This window comes from Branchiostoma belcheri, unplaced genomic scaffold, assembly GCF_001625305.1.
Source record: "Branchiostoma belcheri isolate BF01 breed outbred unplaced genomic scaffold, Haploidv18h27 scaffold86, whole genome shotgun sequence".
Lineage (NCBI taxonomy): Eukaryota > Metazoa > Chordata > Leptocardii > Amphioxiformes > Branchiostomatidae > Branchiostoma > Branchiostoma belcheri.
Window position 1 is genome coordinate 608,226 of NW_017804531.1, and position 19,201 is coordinate 627,426.

The window sequence follows — 19,201 nt, forward strand, 5'->3', positions numbered from 1 at the left end:
GAAGAAGAAGAGGAAACAGAGCAAAAACAATAGGTTTTCCTTCGGCAAACATAAAAACAGTCACTCAAGCAACTGGATATGCTTTTGGAAACGGCCAGACGTTTCAGGTAGCGTCCACTACCTTTCGAAATTTCGTCAGTGACACTGGAGAGCTCTAAGATTCAGCAGGTTTATAAACCCGAAAACCCAGAACACAGTGTGCCCTTGAAGAAATCGGTCTAGACGTAGGCTTACTGAAACAATCGTACAATGTAGATTACAGTGAAAGCTTCATGTTAGTCGTGGCAAGGGTGGGAAGTAGTTATTTCACTTTGAGAAGGACGAAACACTCGTTTACTGTATGTGTGTTGCAGATACAGTAGAACAAATGATGATGTGGCCTCATTTTCCTGACGCCAGCGAGCGCGTGTGAGGAGAGATAACAGGTTAGCGAACTGCCGCGCTCCCGGGCTGCCACTTTACCCGGGGTTCGCGGTAACTCATCAGGCCGAGGAAAAATGTTGTGTTTCGTGTTTCCCGAGCGACCCTAGAAAAACCTGCTAAGCAAGGGACATATTTTTTTTCGAGCTGATCAACCATTTCTAGCTCCATGATCTGACACTTCAGCGAAGAAACGTTGTACAAAATGAAAATATAAGTGTCCTCGTGCAAGTTTTACTTTGTTAAACTGTCTTGAATGTTTCACTAGCTACATATATATAGAGAGAGGTCGCCAAGGTAAAAGAAAAAAGATAATACCTACCTACCGACCTACTTTTTTCAGGACTAAAACAGGAAACACAACATTTTTCCTAGGCCTCACCGCCTGCCAAAGGGCAGCGAGAGGGGAAGATGAGAAGAGGGTGATTAACCGGTGGAGTTTTAAGTTTGTAAAAGAGAGAGGGCTGCCAAAACTAACTGCCGTCTTAGTCTGTTCACTCGCCTGGAATTTTCCTTTTCCGTGAGTCGAATTCATGATGCTCTTAGCTGGCAAAGATCGAAAACTTCCTTGTGAAATTTGAACCTGGAGACATTGGCAGAGGCGGCAATGTGAGGAAACTCCAACGATGATACTACATACCAAAACTTAAATTTTAAACAGTTCGTGACTGTTCTGACTATATACGGTTTCGTTACCATTATTCAGTAACTACCAGAAACTACTTGAAAAATAGCCAAATGCTGAAGGCTAAATGGACACTTTAGAGGTTTGGCTACCCTGCCAATGTGTGTTTTTCAAGGCCTAGAACTCAGATAACTTTAGACCACTTTACTCTGACATAATTCCCATATATCAAGGTAGGAAAATCCATTAGTGGTATTCGCTCTTCAGTAAGCTAAGCTCGCATGTTCATGTTTATTTTCGGCCGCTCAAGTGGCCTGCAGCTAGCAGACTGCGGTTAACACTGACAGCGGCTTCTTATCATCTACCTATAGCGCATTGGCCTGCCCGCGCGCGATTTGTCTCGGTATTAGGATCTGTTGACATGTCGGAAGGAGAGATTTTCTGTCTGACTCTCGCAGTAAATCAGCCCAGACGATTAAAGTCTGCTTACAGAAGCCTCTGCCAGGGGAGACCAACACGAGAACGGTGGGTATAAAGAGAAGCCTGCCCGGGAGATGGAAGAGCTGTTTGTCTTGTCAACGCCGCTGTCAGCTCAGCGACGGGAACTCAGTTATCACAGTTCGGGCAGGCGGTGAAGAATGTTCCTAATGGCCGCCAAGCTGGGGATAAATCTGGTTGCTGGATGAAGACATAATGGACTTCTTTCCGGGCGTTCTGATCTAATAATGCGCCAATCTATCTCCTCCTCTCTCGCAGGTGCGATAGTGATCACTCTTGTTACTTCCATGGGAGGTGAGAACAATGGGTCAAACAACACTCGTGACGAGGAGAAATCGCATCAGGAAATCAGTCGTTCTGCTGGGATTTCCCGCAAACTACTGAACTATACATCATTTACCGGCGGGTCTTTGTATCACTAAGAAAGAATCTGAAGAAAAAGACAGAGGGCGCCAAGAATCAGTTTGAAGCATCACCATCATCTCCGTTTCTGTAATCAGGTTTTCAAGAATGGTGCAGAATTTGAATTTCCGTTAACGAACCTGTATTGTATTCTGTGAGATTTGGCACTGACACTACGTTAAAGGTGCTCTGATCACTGATCAATATTTGTACGTTTCTCGATCAAAACTGGTCACAACAGAACTCGAGAACTCGCCCCGACAGCCAAAGACTTCGCACAGTTGCCGAAGAGCCTCCCGCTACAGAGAGTTTCACGGTCACCCCAATCACACGTACGGCGCCGCACAGTTATGAGAGTTATGTAATCCGAGCGACCAGTCTACCGTTTGATTTAGCCTTACCTTACAGACACAGTGATACATCAAAACGGACAGGACTATGGAAATCTGGCGCGTAGATTTAGATTCATATTGATAAATCAACCTTCTCTAATCCTCGTGGGAACGTGTTTAAGCTCGCTGGCGCCTGGAAGGTAGTTGTCACAGCTGGAAGGAGAGGTACCTCAAATCCTGATGTAGTTATACGAAGTGAAAGGACTTATCACTGGACTTCTCTTTTCATAGTATGCAGTTTGTCATAAACTTTTCAAGGGGGTTTCAGGTAATTTAAATGAGTAGCAAACGAGAGGGAATGTGTATTTTGCTCGGCGGACCTAAATACATTGTGTATCTTGTTCTCATTAACAGGCCACGCCTACCTTTCTTTGCAAATTGAAAGCCACGCCTACCTTTCTATGCAAATCGAATCGAATTCAAGTTAAATGTTGAGTCAAATTTGACTGCAAACCACGTCCCGGCCACTGCTGGTCTACTCCCAATCACCAGCCAACCCGACCCCAACTATGGCCCAACCTCCCGTTGACATCCGAATGTTTTGTTTTGAGAGTGGCGGGAAGTTTGATGGGGGATCTGGTCACCGCAAATTGACAAACAGGCTAATATAGGAAGTGAGTTCACCCCCACAGTTACTGGGGTATGCCAACTTGAGGGCAACAAGCGCTCAGGCTGTTTCTCACTGTTTAAGATAATCTCCAAGCAGATCCAAGGGTGGCATAAGACAGTATCAAATGCCCTCTCTGGCCAAAGGATACTGCCTGGCTGATTTATGCTGCCTTATTCCATCCTAGGATCTTCTTAGCTCCCTGTTGGGGTCGTTGAACGTTCATCTATTTGGGCGTGTCAATAAATTCACAAAAACAACTCTAAGCACTTCCCCGAGGTTGAAATATTCGAGTTCTCGTTAGAAATGCAACGTCCGGTGGCGTTTGGAACATACGGAGGCTCCATCGACCAGCTAATGTCCTGATATCTGTCCTGTGCTGTGTTTAGATTGATAGTCAATTTCGCAGGGGATTTGTACCTTACGGCTGTGCCTCAGGCTCTAATCTCCGGGTAACCGTGGATGGTCATTCAACCGTAACCTCGACTACAACCGCCACACCGGCCTTTTCATGGCTTCTTTCACGCGCCTTCTGATGACCTAATCTACGCATACCCGTCCCGACATGGTGATTGTTCGTGATGTCTGTTTGTACCATTCACGTTAATGAAACCGGCAACCGCAATGGATATGTCATAGATACTAAGGGCCATTGGTTGTCACGGGTCTGATAAAAGTCCATCTACTTACTTGTTCCCCCGTGCTTTTTCTACTCACGAAAGTGATCAAGATAACTATCGATACGTTCCAGCAAAAACCTTTTCGTACTGGTAACTGGCATGTTTTACACTATGTTTGCTGTTTATATTTATTACATGTTCGCGAATCTCGTATCAAATGGTAAATCAATGTACTTCCCAGGGATTTGTTCTTAATGATACTTTCGCAAAGTAGGTTAATGTTTATGAGCTATATTTGTGCTTTAATGAGCTGTATTTGTGCAGATGATACAATAAATGCTTCCCATATGGGTACAACATTAATCTTTTTAAGTGTGAGATAAACAAAAACTGTCTTTACAGTTCATTAATGTAACCCAAAACATGTAAGTGGTTTGTTTTGAGGTAAAAATTGAAGTAAACCAAAAATGATGATCATTTGACGACAGATGTGGTACAGAGAAATTGTCATCAGCACATCCTGATATACGTTAAACATAATCACACGTAAGGGTGACATTATTATCTTTAACGTAAATGAAGACATTAGAGAGTGCAGTTAGCAAGACAATATATTACAACTCGGGATGAACATAAGAACGTTTTTAAAAGATTTCAATTTCCCCCTGTGTTATCTATGTATTGTGTCCTCTCTTTGCCATCATTTATCATTGGGTGGGGAACCGGACTTGCGCATTTGAATTTCCTGTATATACTGTTTTGCCTGTCTTAAAGTTGCCTGACAAAGACAAGACCACCAAGTCTTGTACCTTTTTCCATGTGAATGAAAAAAAAAAAACTCGGGCTGAACAGGGTACAACACGAAGGGAGAAGATGGTAAATTTATTACGCGTAACACGAAACGTACTAGACTATCAGAGTCTTTCCAAAGTTTTGTGCAATTTGTTGGCAAGCCGAAGTCCCCACTGGCACCATGTGACGGTTAAGAATCCTATCTTTGTAACCAGCATTTGCTGGCTAAGCATTATCTAAAATGGCAGGTTGAATGAATGAATGGTTTATTATTTACATAATTTTTGCAAAACATATCATACAGTAGCAGCCTTCAATGACTGAAATAAAGTACTACTTACAATTGAACGCTTGCCTGAAAAGCTTGATGAGCATCAGTGCACAGCTAGAAATTATGGTACGGTTTCTTCACTAGCTTCCAATTCAGAACACGTCTCGACTTATATGCAAGGAAGTTAAATCAGCTTGAACCCCCTTGACTTATGGAAGACACGTCTGGAACAAAGACAATTAACTACCTAAGATTTCTTGCCGCGTCTCCGACGTATTCAAAAGGCATTACTCAAGTACACTTCAGAGGGAAGTTGACTAACGAACTACAATGCACATGATTACTCGTACTCCGTGAGTCAAGACCTTGTGTCACTCTTTGAGTCGGCTACAAGGCCAGAGTTCCTACATCTGACAAATACTGTTTGAATCTTACAACTCTGACGTGCTTACACAACTATTACCCTTCACAGGTCTTACCTATCATTGCTGTTTCCAATATCAACATGTCAGAAGATATCATCTTAGGAGAGGCAATTTACATCAAAACTGCTGCAGTCTTTCTTCTCCTGAAATCCGACCTGACATCGCAGCGGTGTGTCGGTGCATGCCATGAATACTGTGTACTTTCGCCTAACGATGATAACAATTCGGGATGATGTAGGCTTTCCAAGTCCATTTTCCGAGGAAATTGCTATTCGGCAAACGTGGTGTGAAATTGAATAGCTGCCCATGATACGGACAGTGAACAGAAGGGCCATACAAGAATGTATAAAGTCTGATGGGATTTTTATGAACAGTTCACAACAACACAATAAACTAGAGTTCCACGATCTCATACCTTCGCCAAATGATGTTAGCCTTTATGACTAAGAAATTATAGATGAATCCTCCTGATTGTGCAAATAGGATCCTATATTGCATCAATTATATCTGTTGATCATATTCTACACCAGAAGACAGTCTTATCTTATCAATGCATGCCATCATAGCATGTCCTCATAAATTATGCAAATGAGGTCCTTATTTGAATAAGTTATGTTTAATTATGTTCACCTTCACATAACTTTGAAATATCCCAAGTATGAAATTCCAGACATTACCACTATGTAATTATAACGTTTTCTCGTTAATTATGCAAATGAAGTCTTCATTTGCATAATCGATATCTGCCTGTATTTCTGCCGTTCTGAATTACATATGTCACAAGCTTGAATAGTCCTATCATGAAATGCAGCTGATTTATAGAATTTCCTCATTAATTATGCAAATTACATTAATATTTGCATAATTGTAATATCATTATGTCAATCATCACTTCAGCTACTTACATGCCAAAGATCACGGCGATCCATCAATCGGTTCTTAAGATATCCGCCTTTGAACATTTTTCAACTAATGCCCCTGCAGTTCCAGAGCAAGCCGCTAGGGGGCCCAAACTCACGTCACTTGTTCCCCAGCACAAGAGCTACCTTCCATTCAAATTTCGTCACCCTAGCACGTCTAGATCACGAGATATCAAAACCGGAAGTTCAGCTGTAGTACCATAACAAGCCGCTAGGGGGCCCAAAATCTAATCAGTTCCACGTCTCATGAAGACCTACCTACCTACCAAGTATCAAGACAATCCAACTTAGCTTCTTGAGTTATCGTGCTCACACACACACACACACACACACACACACACACAGACACACGAACGCCAACGAAAACATAACCTTCTTGGCGAAGGTAAAAATGGTAAATGTGGCTTTACACATATACAAATATATGCACTATGCGCAGTCCCTGTCCTTGGTGCTGAACGCGGTAACTGGTTGTGTATCTCGTGTATTACTGCTATATAAGCGTGTGTATGGGTAAAAATGTGTAAAGATTTCTTAGGATTTTAAATGATGTAAACTGTATCTTTGTTATATATTTTGTGTCACTCTTCCCTCTTCCCTCGTGTGAAATGAAAATGAAATGAAAAACAGCCTGCAGGACGATTTGGGCTTCTCATTAATAAAGAACGAATCAAGCAAACAAAAAGAGTACCCAAAATACATCTCTTCGTAGGTGATAGCAACAGTCAAAGTACGTCACTATTCTCTTTATAGTCCTACCAGGGACAGCGTAACGTTTTACGCGTGACTATGGAAGACTTACATGTAGCGTTCTTGGTAACTTTGATATCTCATTCCTATCGACGGATTGTGACGGTTGTAAAAATGCCCACAGTTAAGATTTGTGACTCAGTCATTGTTCGTGTTATCTTGCTTTTGGTGAGAGGCGGACATTCAACCAAAGTACATTTCCAGCATCCTATAACGGAAAAGATGGTAGCGGTCCAACATACATACGTCAAAAGCTATGATAACCAGTGTAAGTCAAGGCGTGGAGCTGTTCATCCATTTACATGTGTGATGACGACGCCGGCTGACTTTTTCATTTCTCACCAACGGCCTTCGTGACGTAAAATGATAACGTTCCATTTTTCCCGTGGAAGTAATTTTAAAAGGAGCTTAAGTTGTCACACACGTGAAGTACAGAGAATTAATTATCCACTAGACATGCCAGTACTTCCAGAAACTTGTACAGACACAAGTGTTAACATTGCTTTTATAAGAAAAAAAAAGACAAAGACAAGCAACCTCCCGGTACCCAACAAATGTGAAAAAAAACGGGGGTTACTAAGAACGAACGTTCTATTCTAAGAACCTAAGAATGTTCTACTCTAAGAACACGTCTACGCGTTCGATCGAATGTTTACGGAAATGTCGCCATTTCCCAGAGTGACGTAAGTAGTTTTCGTAGTTCACTGACCTGTGAATCATTCTGGTGTAACGCCTACTCACAAACACAATAACACATATGTTTCAATTTCGCTGCAAATATCGGAGGCGGTGAGAGAGATGACAGACGCCGCACGGGAGATTTACTCTCGCGCTGCCCGCAGATAGCGTTATAAATCAGGTGCTTCACGTGACGTCAGCGGGCCATGGGGCGTTATTCCCCTTCTTCAGAACGACTTACCGCGTGCCTGAGGCATCGTAATACTCTCCAAGCTGAGGTTTAGGCTCCGGATTATTTTTATTATCGTGTTTTCGGCATTTTTATCCGACACTCTTCTTTGTACGTGTATATTTTCTTACGCCAGCCTTGGGTGACAAAATGGTAACTGTCTGGCTAATGGATACAGCCTGGTCAGTTTGATTCAGCCGTTGCAGCCACCGAAAGATCTGCTTGGAGATTAGCATCATAACAGTTTTCACCTCCAGGGCAGTTAGAAAATTGTGGCGTGTATCGTGTATAAGACTTATGTGAAAAGAGGGGGAAAGTAGTAGAGGAAGATCTCCACTTCATGGGCCATTTGAAGAAACAATATTTGCGGATGCCAGAGAAGACCTCTTGAAGAACATTCTGCAGAAGTATTGAACTTGAACTAACAACTTCACCTCACCCGTAAATCGTTACTATCCCTAAAAGTTCACGTCCATGGTGAAGACCATAACCTAACACCGCGGCCGGAGATCTGAGTCAAGTGAGAACATGCCGATCACGTGCAGATCACGTGCAGATCACGTGCAAGGTCACCCTGTCTCCTGCACTTGAACATGAGATAACCCTACTGGTGGTTATAGTTCAATTAAAACACAGTTAACGATAAGACTGTAGATACGGCGCGCGGTGTGCGGTCGATTTTAAACCCTCCGACTGGAATCTAGTAATAAACGTAACGTTACACGTCTATGCTGCACAATAACCTTTACGACTTGGCTATATATTAGTAGAACGAATGTAAAAAGAAAGATATATCTAACAAACTCAATTTCGTGATCCTTTTATTAGCCCCCTCAACTTGATAGCGATCGTTGGACCTGTCTCAAATTGAGCTTGTTTACTTTTGACCTTATAGTTAGAATATATATTATGTACGAAGAAAAAAGTATGATTTAAAAGACAAGAAAGAGCGGCTGGAACGTACTAATAAACGTACTTCACAATAACCTCTCATTATTGGCTACGTAGCAGCAGAACGAATGACGAAAGACATACAATTATCTAACAACGCAATTTCGTGATCCTCTGATTAGCCCCCCATACTAGATAGCGATCGCGGAGCTACCGAACCTGACTCAAATTAAATTTGCTTGACCCTTCATTTTATAGTTGGAATATGATGCAGAAGGCAAACGTATAACTCAAACGACCTGAAAACACGATATGAAAATATGTTTGTCTATAAAAGTCGTGGAGCGACCTGTCAAATATCTGGTGACATCGATGCAGAAGTGGTACAAATAACCAATCATTCATTTCCAGTACGTGATGTGAGTTGTGTTCTCTTATTATCCAGTCAGAAAACGAGCTCCAGTATTCCCCAGATTTCACTGATCTGATCTTCTCGGAACCACGCCAATAACTTGTATGACGATAAGGACTTTAATCTGTAAGTGTTTGGGTGCTCTGTGGTAGGTTAGTAGTAATGAAGACCAAGCTCGAAAAGACACGTACAAAGCGAGTCAAAACACGACCAAACAAGGAGCACAGAGGTCGCATCTGCTCAGAACATCATCTATAATGTGAACCCGATTCCTAAAAGCACGATTAACCTTTTAAAATGCCCCAGCCTTGGCTGCCTAAGTCCCCAGATACATAAAATATAATTAGCCAAGAGACCGAGAGAGTTTGTACATGTAGTTTGGACAAAGCATGGCATGGTTTTAACTACTGAGGAAAGGCACCAAAGGCACAGGCACTCTTCCAGGGTTACATGTGTACTACATTGAAAGCATACGTGGTAGACATCAGTGCTGTATGTGGGGAACAGTTTTAACAAAGCCTGAAATGTTTTAACCAGTGATGAAAGGCACCAAAGGCACTCTTTCATGGGTATTGCATTTCAGCCATACGTGGTAAGTTAAGACTGTCTGAGAGCAGCGGCAAACTTCCCCAGCCGGCTGCGGGCGGCACCCTGTGACCAGGCAGGTCATGAAAACAGTTGCCCCGCTCGCTCCCGTATATCTTCATCTTATTGACCGATTCCACTGTAGCTAGCTGCACGGTTCACGTATTTCACACACACACAAAACACTGGGCTATAAACTAAGCGATCAAGCAGACCATCTACATACATACATAAAAGCACGCGGCCACAATGATGAACCAAGAACCAAGCTTGATTGGTATTGATCCGAACTCCCGCAATCTTCCTGCGCGCGTGTCAAAGGTTCTTAATCACCGACACGTCTGAGGTTATCTCTTAAAAGCATCTGTAGAGAGTCTCTGTCTGACAAATGAGAGACGTGAAGTCAGCATCGCGTCCTACATATTCCACTCCCAACCTTTGTAGTGTGCAGGACCTAATGGTAAGCACCTGATGAGTATCTGCATTATTGTTGTACATTACGTTCCTCCGCCCGTTGGGCGTAAAGAATAGTGGCTTACTGCCAGATAACAGCGGACAAAGTAATTCTGGCGAGATGGAATAATCTTCGGAACTACGTCACTGGAAGCAGTTAATGTCGTAAAAGGCAGCCCTCACGTGCAGATTTATGCATCGTCCGACTGTTCTAACGTCCGGTATAAAATGCAAGATTTAAGCTTTCCAACATGGAATGGGATCTAATGTGTCTTTTCGTACATTTTACGAACACAAACTGCTACCGGGTCATTGGAATACCGTGCACAATTCTAGATACCCTGTTGTACAGGTTGCAAACATCAAAGGAAAATATGTGCACGTTTTGCTCCTCATATTCAAGAATCAGTTTTTTTTCACTCAAAGATGATCAAAGATGTAGGGTATACTCAGTATAGGTCGGAAAGCTAACCGAGAATAATGTCAATTGCACAGCCATTTTGACTTGGAATGCTATACTAACCAGTTTTATACATACTAGCAATAAAAGGGGAAAAGAAATGCTTAAATCGCTATCATTTCATGGATCAAAAACAACTGACTGTTTTCGATGTGTCGTGTTAACGATAGGCACCCAACCCGAAGACAACTCAACATGTGTGCCAGCTGTACTTCCGTCATTTTCAAAACAAATTTTACTTCATCGGATCCCGAAATAGGAGATCAAACGAATTTCAAAGGACGTGCATGAGTAATAAGTTCCTCCCACAAGGATTACCGCTGTCCCTAAAGTATTCTTCAAAGCGAGAGGCAGTCAGATACGACACATGCCTGCGTGAGGAAGTTAGGGGCAGACCACAGGCCGTTGCATAATCCAAACCTACCGGCGACGTCGGAAGTTCTCACAGGCACAACAAACTGTAATCAGAAGGAGAGCCAGACGAATAACTGTTGTTAGCATATGTTAACATATGTTCTACTGGCTGTATCTACGGCTCTTGGACTATACCCGAAAAATTCAAGATACGAATTGTACATCTGAATGCTGTTGTTGAGGTAACTAGTAATAAATAAATACTGAAGAAATGTACCCTTGAGTACCCGGTTACTCTAAAGTTTAAAGTGGTAAATCATTTGAGAGCTGGATCCATGAACGTGAATGATGAGGATGACTATAAGCAGGTAGAAGAACGGTGACATTCTATCATTAGTTTAGATCCTGATTAAACGTTACGTGAATCACTGAATCTCAAATGTGAGCTTTTTTCTCCAAAGCACATTGATCAGCTGCCTCCTGATGATGTTAGATGCCAGAATCATGTAAAACAAGGAGAAGTCGTAGACATCATCCCTCCATGAAATAGCTTGTTATTTTGTAATCTTTTGGTGTATTTCAATAGAGATATTATGAGTCAAACTTTGTTTTTATCAGCAGAATGATTTGTGGTGTCAAGCTGTCATGTGCAGGCGTTTAGTGTCTTGTTACCATGGTTTGTTTACTTTGATGGCCAGCAGGTCATTTGCCTTAGCCTGGGTACCATCCCCAGTAGTATATTCGCAAACTCTATAACTGTTATAGAGTTTGCGAATATACTACTGGGGATGGTACCCAGGCTACATTTGCCTGTACATGTAGGTCAATGACCAGGCAAATGACCTGCAGACCAGACAAACAAGATTTATTTTCCTGCAGACTGTCTAGGGGTAAAAATAGATAGGACTGCCTGGGTCTGACCTGCCAGCTGGAGGTATAAACAAAAACACTCTGTCCCAACTTTTGGGTCAAACAGACCATCCTATTATGAAGTAGGGGTGAAAAAGTGAAAATCCTTTTAAATTAAGCAATAAAAATATGCGACAACCTGCTAATGCACTCCAAAACACAAAGAGACTCAACAACTACCCACATACCAAAAATCATACCAAACCATCCCCCAGATTTTCCAAACATTCAACACAAAAAGTCCAACATTAAACATTTTGTAAATATCAAACGCAAACAGCTAGGGGACCCAAATTTAAACCACTAAACCATGGTAATAACAACTACATGCTACCTTAATATCGCACAAACAGTCCATAACGCGAAAACAACAGAATAAAAAAATTAAACTGCAGTACCAAGGTCAATCACCAGGGGCTCAAAGTCAACCTACACAATCTCCAAGGCCCCATCCATCAATCTGCCAAATATCGTACAGTTCCTTCTCACCGATCTTCAGATATCAGACCAAACATGAAACGGAGTAAAAACAGTACCCCCATTTTCATGGAGGGTAAAAATGGTGAAATTCTATCATTAGTTTAGATCCTGATGAAACGTTATGTGAAGCAGTGAATCTCGCATCCACGATACATCCCACAAAATGTGAGTCTTTTCTCCAAAGCACTGTGATCAGCTGCCTCCTGATTTGATTTGATGATGAAAGGTTTGGTGAAAGGTTTATTCGTCAAACACATAACAGCCATGGGCTGAATTGCGTGTTTCACTACAATGACAGATTAAAAAGTACACTTAAAAAACTAATACTCAAACACATTAAACGTAATTTAAAGGAAGTGATCCTTAAAACCTACAGGCCAGTCGGGTATGCACAAACCTCTATGACCATGCGTACTGTTTTGTTGTGTTTTGATGATGTTCGATACCAGAGTGATGCAGGAGAATGGGTCGATTGCCTGCCGTAATACCTGATTCCGCCGTCAGAATGAGCCAATCTTCCCTGGGAATTTCCAATCAGACAGGAGATTGTTGCACAGTCTTCACGATGCTCGGGGGAATTTTCAACCGTTACGGCTTTTTACTGTGAACCTCCGAGTGTCTCTTAAAGGCACCCAGTGCAGTTTTTAGGGCTTGGAAAACAGATTTTTCAAAGTCAATATTCTGGTAACTTATCTACATACTAAGTTTAAACAACACTGTCCCAAGCTATATCGACATTCATGGAGTAAAAGCGCAAAATTATGACCAAAAAAACGGTTACTGGAAGGACCTGGATTAATTTTTAGGTTACCACCCAGAAAATAAAGGACTCATCTTCGGGCTTGTTTCTGCAGTTTTAAATGCCTAAAGTATGGAATGCTGATTCAAATTTGCTGATGTGGGGTTGTCTGTGTCAATATCATGCAAATTGCCTTCTTCAGAATATTTTCAGTTTTGCTGCCCTGAAATTGCATTGGATCCCTTTCACAAAGTTCTGCATGAGCGCCAACTAAGTCTCGTATCGATGTGGGCTGAGGAATACATCATTTGCTGTTAAGAAAACTTTAGAACTGATTTTATCAGACGTAGGTTGTGCATGTACATTGCAATATTGCATAGTCTGTATTGATTGATGTCTTTTGGTTCGTTACGCTTGTAAGATGTTTTTGCATGTGTTCAATATCGTGTTCTGATTTTAGATAAAATTCTCTGTTAGTCTTGAAACTTTGGAACTGATTGTATCAGACGCAGGTTGTGCATGTACATAGCAATATCGCATAGTCAGTATTGATTGATGTCTTTTGGGTTGTTACAGATGTTACAGATTTTCGATTTGTCTTCAATATTCAACATCGCGGTCTGATTTGAGATAAACCTGTTCCAATCGACCTGTTTGGTCCTAGCTGCAGTAACGCACTAATTCTGACGGACAGGTCACTGAGCGTACCACTCGCTCGAATAACCAACTAAGCCTTGTCAAGTGTATTGACAAGATACGTACTAGAATGCTCAGATGGTTTGGACATGTGATGAGACAATCCAACATAGATGCAGCATGTCCATGACTTTGTGAACCATATTGATGTTGATATTTGTGTATGTCTGTGAATATTTGTAACGAATGTCGATGTACAACAAGGCGTAATTCAGCCTGTGGCTGCAAAGTTCTTGTTTTTTAATGAATAAACCATTTGATTGATTGATGACGGTATCTTAGCCGGGGGGAAACAACCAATCAATCACATCCCGGCTGGACACGTGACCCTATCATCCCGGAGCATCCCCGGCAAACCTGACCCCCGTGACATCTTAATTCCGTCCCTCCGACAAAGATGGAAACGTTGCCCCCAAACTATCAAACAAAACTCCGGACGATCCTAATCGGGTTCACCTGGAGCCTGCAGGAGAAATTAGGCTACAGGAAGTAATCTGGTCAATCCATCATTGTGGGCTGACGTTTGCCTTAGTGTTCAGAGGCTGATTTGAAGGATCATCTTGTCATATTACGCCAGTAAGGCCACGAAAAAATGTTGTGTTTCCTGTTTCCCGACTGCCCTAGAAAAAAGTGCCGACCCTAGCCTTTTTTGAGTGGCGGATCTCTGCAAGAGACATACATTTTTCGAACTGATCGACCTTTTCTAGCTCCATAATCTGACACCTGAGTGATGAAACGTTGTACAATTGGTTTTCCAAACAATGGCGTTGAGAATATCAATGTCCTCATGCAAGTTTCTCTTGTATATAAGTTGTATATTGGATCACTAGGGATCACTAAAGTCTTATATTGGTAGTAGTAATAAAAAAAGGAATTTAAGTACTGATAGAAAGATAATTCCTACCTACCCACCCTAATAGTTTCAGGACTGAAGCAGGAAACACAGTATTTTTTCCCTAGGCCTAATGATGTCGAAGCAACTTTCTGGAAAAGCGGCCTCTGGGACATCCGGTTTAGGAAAGCAGCTTTGGGGATATTCTCTTCGGAAGTAGCAGATTTAAAGACATCCGCTTCGGGAAAATTAGCTTTGCGCACAGCTGCTTCACAAATCCACTGTAGGCAAGCTTAAATCTTACGTAACGACTGGAACTTAACTCAAGCGGTTAATAGCTGCTTCTATGCCAAATTAGGGATTCCATCAACCATATGCTCAGAGCTATCATAGAATGAAAACCTTGATTGATCGTTCTCATACCAAACTACCACCAGCAACTCAGACTTCTAGGGCTTCGTACCTAAAGTACAAGCTGGAGGGCTTCCAACCACTTGTCGAGACTTGGAATCTGCTTCAGTGTTGCCTGGAGTGTGCGTACTCTCGTACCCTCTGCCGTAAGCAGGTTTCTCGTAAGCTCGCCCAAGAAGCTGAGTGCAGGAAATCTGTTAAAATGGAGCCGTGGGGAGGAGAGTAGTGGCACTCTGCAGATCTCCTCCCGAAGAACTATTCGGCGCAGGAAAATCGTTTCAACCCAGGAAACCAATTCTAAGTACGAAGGGAGGAGTACTCGACTGACTGGCAACTTGCTGTACCGATGCAACTTATCTCCCATCACCCAACACCATCAACAAACCATCACAGCACTGGCAAGCCCAAGTATGACAGAATCATCAACAGGGTGATGTTGGCCACTAGACCTCAAAGACGAAGGAGACAAAGAAAACTTAATAGGAACTTTCAGGATGCTTTGATAATGGTCCTGACATTGTTCAAACAGGGCTGAGAGCTTTTGTCAGTATCCGTCCAGACGGTAACTCTCATGACACGGTTGGAGAGCGAGTAACTGACAACATCTCACGTCCTGCCAAGTCGCAATCAGCTTTAATAATGAGTACCCGTTTCTTACATGCTCCAGTCATCACAGGTTGTTGCCTGTAACTAAGCCATGTCTGCGTTGTGATGTTCATTTCGACCCGAACCTTCTCCAATTAGTCTGCTTCAGCCCGGGACCTGTGGGTGGTGCCGAAACAGCCGGGCGCGATGATAAGGTCTTGTTTGGTGAGCGGAAAATTGAATCGGCCTGATTGAATCCCTCTTATTCTCCCATCCCACCATTGCCCGACTGAACAAGCTGATAGGTGCAATCTAGTTATTCTTCTTTTGCCGGAAAAATTATTGAAAAGTCAATGAGTAAAGACAGCTGACACACACAGCTTTGCGGCTGCAGTCTGGACATGGTTTTGAATATGGGTTCTGGACTTGTCAATTATCTATTTTGGTGTGTCCAGCACTGGTCTTATTGAAGAGAGAAGCATCCTGTTATATGTTTTGGCAACGATGGAGCTCAGCAGAACTCCGATCACTGATGGAGGACAGGGGCGAGTGGAGAAGAAGAACCCCGTGATGACATCGCTGATGTCCACGTTCAAGGTTCAAGAGCTCAGGCCGATACCACAGTAGTTCCCTGTAAGTCTGAGGTTTCCAGATTTGGGTAAAGGCACGATGTACAAAGTACTACATTGTGCTGTTGGATGACCAGAGAAATCTGGACTCGTCATAACCAAGCTTCTGGTAAGGACTGGTCTGTGAGAAACACAATCCTCAAGCTAGCAGTGACCTCATTTGCTCATGGAAGAAGATAAGGAAAAAAACAACGAAACACATTCTTGTGGCAACAGCGGGGATAACTTGTTTATGATTCTATGTAACAACTGAGCTGTTATTGGGTAGAACGAGTGGAACCTTGAGTGAACTTAGGGAGGTAGAAAATTCGATCCGTCCATCTCTTGTACCCACTCAAGCTGTGTAATGAAGAACAGTCGATCGAACTCACCATGGCTGGGTGCTTCTGAGATTTGGCTGAAAAGTTTCCTAGTTGCCGAGTTCGTGAATAAAACATTTGTTTGTTCGGGCCAGTGTGCTATCAATCAATTTTTCCCCGAACTTTCTACCACGTTTCACACTTCGCTGTGATTAATTACGTCTTCCCAGAAGCTTGTTAGACTGACTCAGAGACCCTGTCTTCGTGCATTATCGCAATGTGTTCATGGTTCGCAGCAGGAGGCAGTCACAATCTATTCACATTAACTTTCTTGTTGACGCACGCGAAATCCGAATTACCAAGAACCACCGGTGCAGATACAATCACCACACGTTTCAGTGACTTTGTTTGGAGGTAAAACGTTAGATAATTTGTACGGGTTGAAAAGTTTTCACTACTCCTGCTGCTTCAACTACAATCAACAAACCATCAAACAACATGGCTTGTGCCTATTACGGACAGATTAAGAACAGGGACAATTTCATACTACACAATGTTATTGCCCGTTGCAATCTATGCAATTAATGTTCATTCAAATGCCAATACATTAAAGTGATAATCATTTCTGAAACCTCTCTTCTGTAAAAGAAAAGAAAACTCTCCAGTGATTCCTTGGCAGCAGTCAGAAAGTTTTAATGACAGGCAGAACGCAAGATTGCACGAAATTGATCAATTTCACACTAATCGATAGTGATGGTAATTGGCGCCCCACTTGGGAAACATCATTATTAAACTCACTGGTCACGACAGGATTGGGGAAAATCATTTGAAGTCAGCACAGAATGATTGCACTGAGCATGACCCGTTCTCTCTCCCGGTGTGTTTTCATCATCATTTGGTGTAATTTCATGACCATTGTCTGCTCTTGGCACGTTTTACCGCCCCATGTCGCCCACTGGGGGACAGACTCGACATTTGAGCGCCATTTCCCGTAATTACAGCAGACCTGTATGTCTAATTGGCAACAACTCGTGTCGGCAAAGTAGAGTCATGTTTTTGAGTGCAACATCTGACTGTGGCCTTGCTCTGTACCCACCAACAGTATGTTGCAAAGAGTTAGGACAGAACAATATTTTACTGTTGCCTTAGATACTAAGATAACTTTCGATACTAACTATTCCTAAATTAACCATGAGTAAGTTGGTGGATGTGCTTTAGCAAATATAGCACCTGTATGTTTCATACAGGTAAATGTAGCACCTTCATGTATCATGTATGGTGTATCAGTACGCAAGAGCGAGCTTCTACGTTTGCCAATTCCTTCTTCGGGGCAATTTTTGGATCCGGTCAATTTACTTGTGGCCGCGTTTTGGAGTTACACATGAAAGCTTCCAATCCTTGTTTGGCCCTGCACACACTCAAAGTTCCCTGTATAACGCCGGGGGCGCTCAGGGCAGCAGGGGAAACGGTTAACAGTGGGTAGCAACGCATAGTATGGATCGTCGTAAGAAATAATTTCTTGCGGATGCAGTTTTTAAAAGCTTGTCATCTGCATTGTCGCTTTCCATGTGGCACTCAGACGGTATAAAATGCGGCTCCACTACGGTAGCATTGAGAAAGACCTCCCGTCTACGACTTAGGTTCTGCCCACTCGGACGCGGAAATTCCGACTTTCATCCCCCACGTAGGCGTCCCTATAGAGGACACTAACCGCTCTTTCCTCCTCCCATAGCCCGCGGCATAAAGCCTCTTTGCTAAGTGGGTGGAAGGTCAAGGTCTTACTCCTACAAACGTGTCGGACATGATGTAGATGTCAAGGTCTATAACATCCATAACAGTGCTGTAAGCCGGGTGCCCTTAGTGTGCTATTGCTCTTCTCAAAAAATGAGGCCAGGTCTTGGCATATAAGTAATTCTTAACGACCTTAAAAGCGCATATATTGTGCCTGTACACAGTTTGGCGTCAGCTTCCTGTAGGCTATATAAAACACATGCCTTTACCTGGGCGGAATATGCAGCCATATAAGGCGTGTCAGCGCGCCGACACAGCTAGCAGTTTGTCGCGTGTGCTATTATTAGAAAAATATGCCGAAGAAGTGTGCCCAAGCAGTGACTATTCATTTAGTGTATCCCTTCGTTTCATCATTTTCTCAATTTGATTACGGCTAATCTCTAACCTGGCAATTTATCAAACTTACTGAAATTCTGTTACATCAGTATGACGTCAGCGTGGCACGGTGCATTAGGTAAATGAGCTATGCCATTAACAAAATGAGTTGTTGCCTCAGAAAAATGAGCCGTTGGATTAGGAAAATGAGCGGAAGAAATCCAAGCAAAGAGGACATTAAAGTCGGTAGCCGGAACGATTAGCTTTTTCCTCATAGCTTTATCCCCAGCTGCCAATTTCCCCAGATTGGTGAGTCTCCAGCTTGTCGTGTTTCTAAAACATTAAGGAAAATGAGCTCAAGAAATCAAGGTAAAGAGAAGGGTAGATTTGTTACTATTAGCTTGGCGCATCCCTAGCTTCTCCACCGATTGCTTCCTCATCCCGTACACGTTATTGCAAGCCATCAAACATTTACTGTTGAGCAGTGCTTAAGACAGTCTTAAAAGCACTTTCTGCACACCTGCACAGCAGTTCTGACGCCAGCGGACCCTAAAGAGGCGTAAAACAGCTCCTTCTGAGGAGAACTGCGCATCTACCATGTTCTTAAGTATCACTTCGTGGCAATACTATTGCACAATGCAGTTTTCTCCCCATCAAGAAGTGCTGTTTCCAACAGCGTGAACGCAACTCCGCTCACGTAGGCACACGGCAGTTAAGGTAATAGTCATTAC

The 19,201-nt window shown here is 42.7% G+C and overlaps 1 protein-coding gene across 2 annotated transcripts in view; it reads right to left on the bottom strand.

The window, feature by feature from the left end:
• The window catches only part of LOC109487205 (neuropeptide FF receptor 1-like), a 37,979-nt gene that overhangs the window by 12,844 nt on the left and 5,934 nt on the right, over positions 1–19,201 (bottom strand). The window lies entirely within an intron of this gene.